The 8,192-nt window shown below is 42.1% G+C and overlaps 1 protein-coding gene across 2 annotated transcripts in view; it reads left to right on the top strand.

Moving 5' to 3' along the window:
• Positions 1 to 326: 326 nt before the first annotated feature.
• WWP1 (WW domain containing E3 ubiquitin protein ligase 1) overlaps positions 327 to 8,192 on the top strand; it is a 61,673-nt gene continuing 53,807 nt past the window's right edge. For both annotated transcript variants that reach the window (XM_042836678.1, XM_042836659.1), the window contains exon 1: positions 327 to 433. The gene's annotated coding sequence lies outside the window, so the exon portion shown is untranslated. The remainder of the gene's footprint in view (positions 434 to 8,192) is intronic.

Below are 8,192 nucleotides of genomic sequence, written 5' to 3'. Positions count from 1 at the left end.
TTATCCGGCCCGCGCACGCCGCGCACGGACACCACCTCCGTGCTGGAGCGCCGCTCCTCCTCCCCGCGCGGAGCGGCTGATTCAGCGCGCCCGGCTCTCTCCCCGCCGCAGCGCCCGACTTGGTTCAGCCCGGGGCAGGCGCTCGCAATAAGCCCTGTCCCCTTGGAAGAGCCTCGCTTCAGCCTCTCCTTTCTCCCTCCCACTGCCGCTGCGCACTGCTTGGCTCCGGCTGGGCCCGGGCGGCGGAGGAGGCTCCACGAGTTCCTGCTCCCGGGCCCGGGGCGCGCACACGGGGCTGTCCGGCCGGCGGGTGCGCGCAGGGGGTGCCGTGCGCGATCCTCCGATGCCGCGGTGAGATGGCATCATCCTGCGCGGCGGAGCGCGGCGCGGAGGGGTGAGCAGCCGGCGGGAGAGAAAGGAGAAGGAGAAAAAGGTGCGTGGAGGAGGCGAGGGCAGCAGCTGGGAGGCTGCGAGCCACGGTACGGAACGAAACGGTGCCGCAGCCGTTCCGCCGTGCGGTCTGGGCCGGTCTGAGGAGGAGAACGGCCGCAGCTTTCCTGTTTCCCCGCGTCCGCAGCGGGGAAGCGGGGGCTGGGGGCTGCCCTGTCACGGCGCGGCGGGAGGAGGGCGATGGGCGTGGGGGTAAAATGGCGAAGGGCGCCGCGCCGAGCGCTCGCTCCGGCTTTCCGGCGTTAACCCGTCGTAGCCCCGCGCCCTGCTGCAGGGCGGCGGAGGGGCACGGCGGCTCCCGCTTTCCCCTCGGTGTTGGCAGTGTCTGTGGAGAGCCCCACAGCCCGGCCTGTCGGCGGAGGGAACGGGATGCCGCTGTCAGCCCGGCACCGCGTTCCTTCCGTCCGAAGGCTGAGCCCCGCCGCTGTCAGCGCCCGGCTGGGATGGAAGAGAGGAGTGGGGGGAAGGTGGTGTAACGGCCGGGTTCACCTTCGTGGGGTGGGACTGAGGAGGGCGAGGAGCAGGAGGAGCACTGCCCCTCACAGCGAGCCGCTGTCACCTTCCTGCGTGCGCGCCGGGAGAGGTCACCGCTCGGCTTTGGCTGTGAGCACGGCTGGGGCCTCCGCGTGTGCGTTCAGCTGAGCGGGCTGTGTGAGCGTCAGGCCTCAGAGGACCTGTTTGTGCCGCTTATCTTTCTTTGTGTTGTGGCATGAGATGTTACAACTTGGTGTCACTGTTTGTTTACCTGTTGTTTTTGTTTGGCTGGTTGGTTTTTTTTTGGGAGGGGGGTAGGAGTCTTACATTTGGAACAGGACCAGTTCTCAGCCAAGTTAAAGCAGGGTGTTCTACCTCTGCTTCCAGATCTGCGTGTTGTTTAAACTGTACATCAGAGAGAAAAGGACTGAATGCCATCTGATTTTTAAGGGGAGCTCTCCAGTGTTTGCATGAAACAAAAAGTGCTTTTTGTATTTCAGCTGTGTTTTCTCATGGGACCTCTGTCATATTGAAAATTCTGTCCAGGTTGTGCAAGTTTACTGTCTAGTAAGCCAGTTTTATTACTGTCACTAACCCCAGATGGCTGGGTTATTTATAAATGTATGCTTGAAAGACAATACTGCCATGGTAGTGTCTCCCCTTAATTTAGTTTAATCTTTTTTTTTTTTTTTAAGTGATTAGTGATTGACTGTGATAATTCTTCATTAACTTGGGCTGCTTTTTTAATGTGTCCGCTGCATTTGGTATGGTTTGCCATGTTGGTAGAGGTTTACACTGAATAATTATTTTAATATGAGTAAAAGTTAAGAAATCTCAGATATTTTCTACTGAAGATTTTTCTTCCATTTGAGAAACGTTTAGCAGTTGTAAAAGCATAGCTTATCTGAAAACTTGAGGCGCTTTCAGATGGGGCAACTGGAAATGTTTGCAGCTGATGATGCTTGTGAAACTGCTTAGAATCCTTTTATCACTTTGATGTGTGTTTTAGTTCTTAAGAATAAAGATGTGATTTTGTAAATGCATGTAGCTCAAATAGCTTACCATTATTTTTTCAGTGATACTGTAGGATAATTCCCTTAAATACATAATAATGCCTGAAAACATGAAAGCAATTTTATGTACCTGGGACACGTTTAATCTGTCAGCATGGAACAGCTTCCTACTGAAAGAGTGTAAATTCATTTTGTTGGAAAGATGATTTACATTTGTTCTTGAACATCAGTGAACAAAACATTGCGAGTTTATATGTTCTTGTTTAAGGATTGTCAATAAAGTTAAAATAATCACCTATCTGAAGGTGCTTCTTAAATCTTGGGAGTACTCACAGAGTTCAGAGCCAATTTATTTGCCTAATTCCTTGGAAGGAAGAGAAATGTTTGCTAGTTCTGTTGCTTGACCTATTCCATTTCATGTGAAATTGAGAACTTTGGTAAGTTGAAATTGCTATGCATTTCCCTGTTTTCTATTTATTTATTTATTTTTATCTGAGAAGAATGTACATAGGAAAGGAGATTCTTCTTTTTCCACCTGACTCTTCTTTGTTCCCAAAAACCAGTATCTGTCACAGGAAGTTGGTATTGCATTCAGCTTTTTCATGCTTCGGAATCCTTACACAGTTAAAACACTAGATTGGAAATTTAAGAAAAAAAAAAAAAAAAAACAACTGATGACTTAACAATTTCCAATTAATAAATATGGCATACTGTTTATTCACTTAAGCAAAACTGTTAGCTTAAAACCAAAAGACTAACAAAAAATATGTGTGTGCACTTGCTAAAATGCAAAAACTGAAGTGGCTTGGAGGGGGAATGAATTGTGTGATGGATGAATGCGGGCACCTGTGTGTGTATCATGCCTTCCTTCAAGTTGTGCTTAAGTGACTCTTGGAAGTTACTTTCAGTTAGGGTAAAAATATTTTCTTTCTTTATAAAGACTGAAGAGAAGGGATAAATATGTCATTATCTTTTAAGCTAGGTTAGTACTCTGCTTACCTACTTCTGCACCTCAATTAAAAAGTGTCTTCTGAGCTCTTAACAAATTGCTTAAGACTCTAAGTCAGTAGATAAGCTGCTCCAGTGTGCCTTCCGGAATAAAAGTTTGTAAATTGGGGGCAGGGTGGCAGTGTTGTTCTGCGGTTTCTGTGGTAGTGTCAGATTAAGCAAATCATGTCGTTTTTGCTGTCATTATGAGTCTTGTAAACTAGAACTGCCAAACTTCTTTGAATTCTGAGTTAAACTACGGCCAGTGACATTCTTTAATTGTTTTGGTCTGTGTACAAATATAAAGAACAGGCACTGGTTTTATCCAACACTGCCTTTAAAAGTTTGTTTTCTTTGCATCTGTAGGCTTCTTTCTTTATCTGTAGGTGTTAGTTCAGACTTAGGATAATCTGTTGATCTTCTCAGGTAACGACCCAAAAAAATCATACGTGAGGACCATTGCACGTTTCAGAGATCTTACCTCTGTTTTCTGAAAGGGGCATGGTTTGGCTGAAGGGGAAATCTTCTTTTCCCAATCATCAGGAATTGAAGTGATCCAGGAGAAGCATTCTAAAGGCTTTCAGAACAGCCCTTGTAGTATGTAGAGCAGATCTTTTGAGTGATGTACCCTCTTTTTTTTTTTCATACAGAACACCAACATGGTTTTTCTTGTTTGTTTGTTTGTTTTTCCTTAAAATTTACTACAGTAGCTTTTAAGGGAAAGGTGTTTTTTTTTTTTTTGCTTTTTTTTTATTCATTTTCTCTACGTGGAAAGTTCTAATTACTGCTTTTTGATGTGTGATTTTACTGTTTTTGAGAACTTAATAGTTTAACCAGGACAGAGTTGAGCTCTTTCTTTCTTGCTTTCCTAATGCTGCTTACAGATGAATGCAATGGACTCCAGGGAAGTTATGAACTGTCAGAATGGTTGAAGTGATGTCACAGTCATACACTGGGAGTGTGTTGTGGTGGTTTTGTTTTGTTTCTTTTTCTCCTTCCTTTTAACGTTTCAGGGAAGTCCTCGTATTATGTGTAGGTCTTGGTAGCTACTAGACAAGTGGAATGTGGTGTGAAGTAATTTCTGATTGCAGGTTTGCATGAGCACATACTGCTGTGGTTCTGTAACAATAGATAGGTGGCAGACAAGCCACTGTGCTCATTCCCTTGCTCCTTAGTCAATTGTGAGGGTTATGTAAGTTCCTCATGTAATGTGAAGTTTGATAATTTAACATTATCATAGAATCATTTGAATTTGAAGAGTCTGTTAAAGATCATTTAGTCCAACTCCCCTGTGATAAACAGGGACACCCAGCCCTTCCAGCCTGATCTTGAATGTCTCCAGGGATGGGACACACATCATCTCTGGGCAACCTGTGGCAGTGCCTCACCACTCTTACTGTAAAAACACCTTCCTCATTATATCAAATCTAAATCTGCCTACTTTGCTTTGAAACCATTTCCCCATGCCTTGTCACAGCACACCCTGCTAAGGTGTCGGTCCCCTTCTTTCTTACAGCTTTAGATACTGAATGGCTGCTCCTCAGAACCTTCTCTTCAGGCTGAGCAGCCCCAGCTCTTTCAGCCTGTTCTTATAGGAGTGATATTCCATTCTGTGGATTATTTCTGTGGCCCTCCTGTGGGTGTGCTCCAACAGGTCTGCATCTCTCCCATACTGAAGACTTTTCATCTGAACACAGTGTTTCAGTCCTCACAAACGCAGAGCAGTCACAAAAGCACTTCCAAAATCTTTTGTAAAGAAAATATGAATTCAGATTTAACTTACACGTTTCCTGACTTTGAACAATAAACTTAGTAGTGTTGTTTTATAAGGGCTTTTGACTAGAATAAAGTCTTTAGTAGAAGTTGGAATGAATTTTGTTTAACAAAGCAGATTGTCTGCTTGGGCTTCTGATTTTTGTTTTGCATTTTTTATCATTTATCTTATTACTGGAATATGTTAAAGATGTTAGTGTTCATTGAATCACAGAATCCTTAGAGTTGAAAGGGACCTTTTAAAGGTCATCTAGTCCAACTCCCCATAGTTCTACTTCAAGTGACTAGAGTCTGAACATACTTAACTGTAACCAGTTCATAGAAGACCTGAAGACCTTTTGACATCCTCGCTGTCAGGGACATTAACTTGCAGTTATGCAACTATTTGCTAGTAAGCTTTTTCTTCTCTAGTAAAAATTCAGCCTCTGAAGTCTAAAGCAAAGAGTTTTTCATTGCCTGAAAGCAATTTTGAATGAGTCCTCTGAATGTAATATTCTGTTCCTAACAAGACTAGCACATTTTCTTGATCCATCTTAGATATAAATGGCACAGCGTACAAAGAAACACTCATAGCTGATGTTTTCAAGTGAGAATGAAGTACAAAATTGTTCTGTTTTTTTTTTTTTTTTTTTTTTTTTTTTTCTGTTGGAAATTCAGAGTTAACAATAATATTTTGCTCCATTTGTTTGTTTTATTTCTTTTTACACTTTCAAGCTTCATCACTTTGTAACCTGAAGTAGGCATGAGAGAGCTCTTGTCTGTGCTTCTGTGATACAGTTGAGAATGATGAAAGTATGTTTTGCACACGTTTCTAGCTTCTGGGGCTTTTAACCAAGATTTTTTTTTTTTTTTTTTACTGAAAACATTTTAATGGAGCAGCAGATTAGCAGTGCAGTCCTTTAAAACAAACAACAACAAGCAGATGAAACCTTTCCTTTATTTCTCATATACTTGGCTGAAAGATATGAGAGAGCTTGGGCTGTATATACATTTAATGTAGTCAGTGGTACTTCTGTATAAATCAAATAAATGAGCTATAGTTTTAAAACAGTGGAAAGCAAACAGGAAGTACAGTGTTACTAATCTGTAAAATTGCACAATACACTCAGGCATCAGAGCTGAAGAAAGAACGTCCAGTTTTGAAACACAGTGCTTGTTTTTTTTTTTTTTTTACTATTTTTACTGACCTTGTTTTTATGGTATAATGAATTAACTTTTGTGTTCTTTACTGTGCCCGTTGACATTAAAGTATCTGTGCATAAGCATAACAGTCAAAAAGTAAAACATAAGAGGAAAGCTAAAATGAAGAGCAACAGGATTGCCACGTTTCCCTTTTCCCCTCAGGATAGAAGTGTGGGAGCTGCTTTTCCTTAAATTTCAGTTCTCTTTATACTCCCTTTATTCCACCCCTCCCTTTTTCTTTTTTTTCCTTCTCACTTTCAGTTGCTGTCTTACAGTATCTTGTCAGAAAATGAGCACTGCCTTCTTAAGGGTTCTGGAAAGCTTTCTGTCTAAATAGATTGGATAAAGTGTGTTTTTTGACTTCTGGATGCAAGTTACAAGGATACGGAAAAATTAAGTCTTGAAAATATGGTAGAAGGTCAATGTAATTTGCTTGTCATTTACAAATAAAAAGTAATAAATAAAAATATCCCTATCTGCCTGCCTTGTAAGAAGTTGCTGCCAAAACTGGTTTGCTGTGAAATGGTGAGTGAAACTGCTTTTTGTAAATACTATGGTATGGAAACCTAGCTGGGGGCTTAGATTGTAGTGTGGCAGAAAACCTGTTTAGAATATGGTAACTTATATTCTTCTCTAAGGGAAAGGGATTTAAAAGTTAACTGGCAAAATCTGAAAGTGTTGAGATTATTTTTTGAATAATGAAAGTGGGAACTTTAGAATGTCATAATGGGCTAGCTTAATGATTATCAGCACTTTTGTGTTAGCATAGGAGACGCAGCATGTGCTGGAAGGAGTAGCTGGGAATATTCATTAAAATGGAGTGTAAATAGAATATTTAGTAATAAAAGCCTGACATGGTTATAGATTATTGTATCAAAACATCTGAGTAGGAATGAACTAGAATGTAAGTGTTAGAAAGTGTTAGGAATATGACATACATTAGCTTGCATTCTATTTTTATATTAGTTTTGTAAGCTTATTTAGAAACTGCTAAATATTACTTTAGTATGGTGGCTGACCTTGATATTATTTGGGGACCTTCTTGCTTTAAATCTTGTCACAGGTGTTCTGTTGTGCTTCTTGGTTATTTGTATTGAGAATTTGAGTAGGGTTGTCTATCAGGAAGTAATTGTTAGAAGATACATTTGGGTTGACTGATGTATGATTCAAAATCATGGAGTCATTAAGGTTGGAAAGAGCCTCTAAGGTCCTCTCATGTAACAGTTCACCTTCCACCTATATTGCCCACTAAACCTGTCCCTAAGTACTGCATCTACACATTTCTTGAGCACTTCCAAGCACGGTGACTCCACCAACTTCCCTGAGCAGCATGTTTCAATACTCGCCACTTTTTTTAGGAAGAAATTTTTCCTAATAGTCAACCTGAAAATCCCTGGATACAACTTGAGGCCATTCCCTGTTGTCATTAGTTACCTTGGAGAAGAGGCCAACACCCACCTTGCCACAACGTCCTTTCAGGTTGTAGTTGAGAGCTTTAAGGTCTCCCCTGAGCCTTCTCTTCTCCAGACCAAACAATCTCAGTTCCTTCAGCTGCTCCTCAAAGGACCCGTGTTCCAGACTTTTTACAGCTTCACTGGACGTTCTCCAGGGCCTTAATTTCTTTCTTGTAGTGAAGTGCCCAAAACTGATTGCAGTACTTGAGGTGTGACCTCACCACAGAGGGTGATCACCTCTGTAGTTCTGCTGCCTGCTCCATTTCTGATGTAGGCTGGGTGTCAATGACCTTTCTGGCTCCTGGGCGTGCTGCTGACCCATGTTCAGCCAAGTGTTGACAAACACCCCCACATCCTTTTCCTCAGTGCAGTTTTCCTGCCACTCTGCCCAAAGAATGTAGCATTGCATGGGGTTGTTGTGACCGAACTGCAGTACCTGGCACCCGGTATCGTTCAACTTCATCCCATTGGCCTTAGCCTGGCAATCCAGGCTGTCCAGATCCCTCTGAGTGGCCTTGCTGCCTTCAGACAGCTGAACGCTACCTCCTAACTTAGTGTCATTTGCAAACTTACTGAGGGTGCACTGAATTCTCTCACCTAGATCATCTATAAAGATATTTAAATATAGAAATGATTGTTATATAATCATGGAGAGTATCTGTTGCTAAATAATAGTTGTTTCAATAAAAAGATGATAGGCATTAAGTCCAGGACATTAACTAATTATGTCTAAATACTTCCTATGAGGAAGTTATTTTAGGCTGCCTGTTATTCTAGACTGCCCACTACAGTCTTTTTTTTTTTTTTTTTTTTTTTTTTTTTCCAACTGCCTGGGTCAGCCTGCTGTCAGAAGATTTTG

The sequence above is a fragment of the Centrocercus urophasianus genome, unplaced genomic scaffold (genome assembly GCF_019232065.1).
Source record: "Centrocercus urophasianus isolate 14NV4802_14NV808 unplaced genomic scaffold, USGS_Curo_1.0 seq_11, whole genome shotgun sequence".
NCBI lineage: Eukaryota > Metazoa > Chordata > Aves > Galliformes > Phasianidae > Centrocercus > Centrocercus urophasianus.
This window is presented reverse-complemented; position numbering and strand designations above follow the sequence as displayed.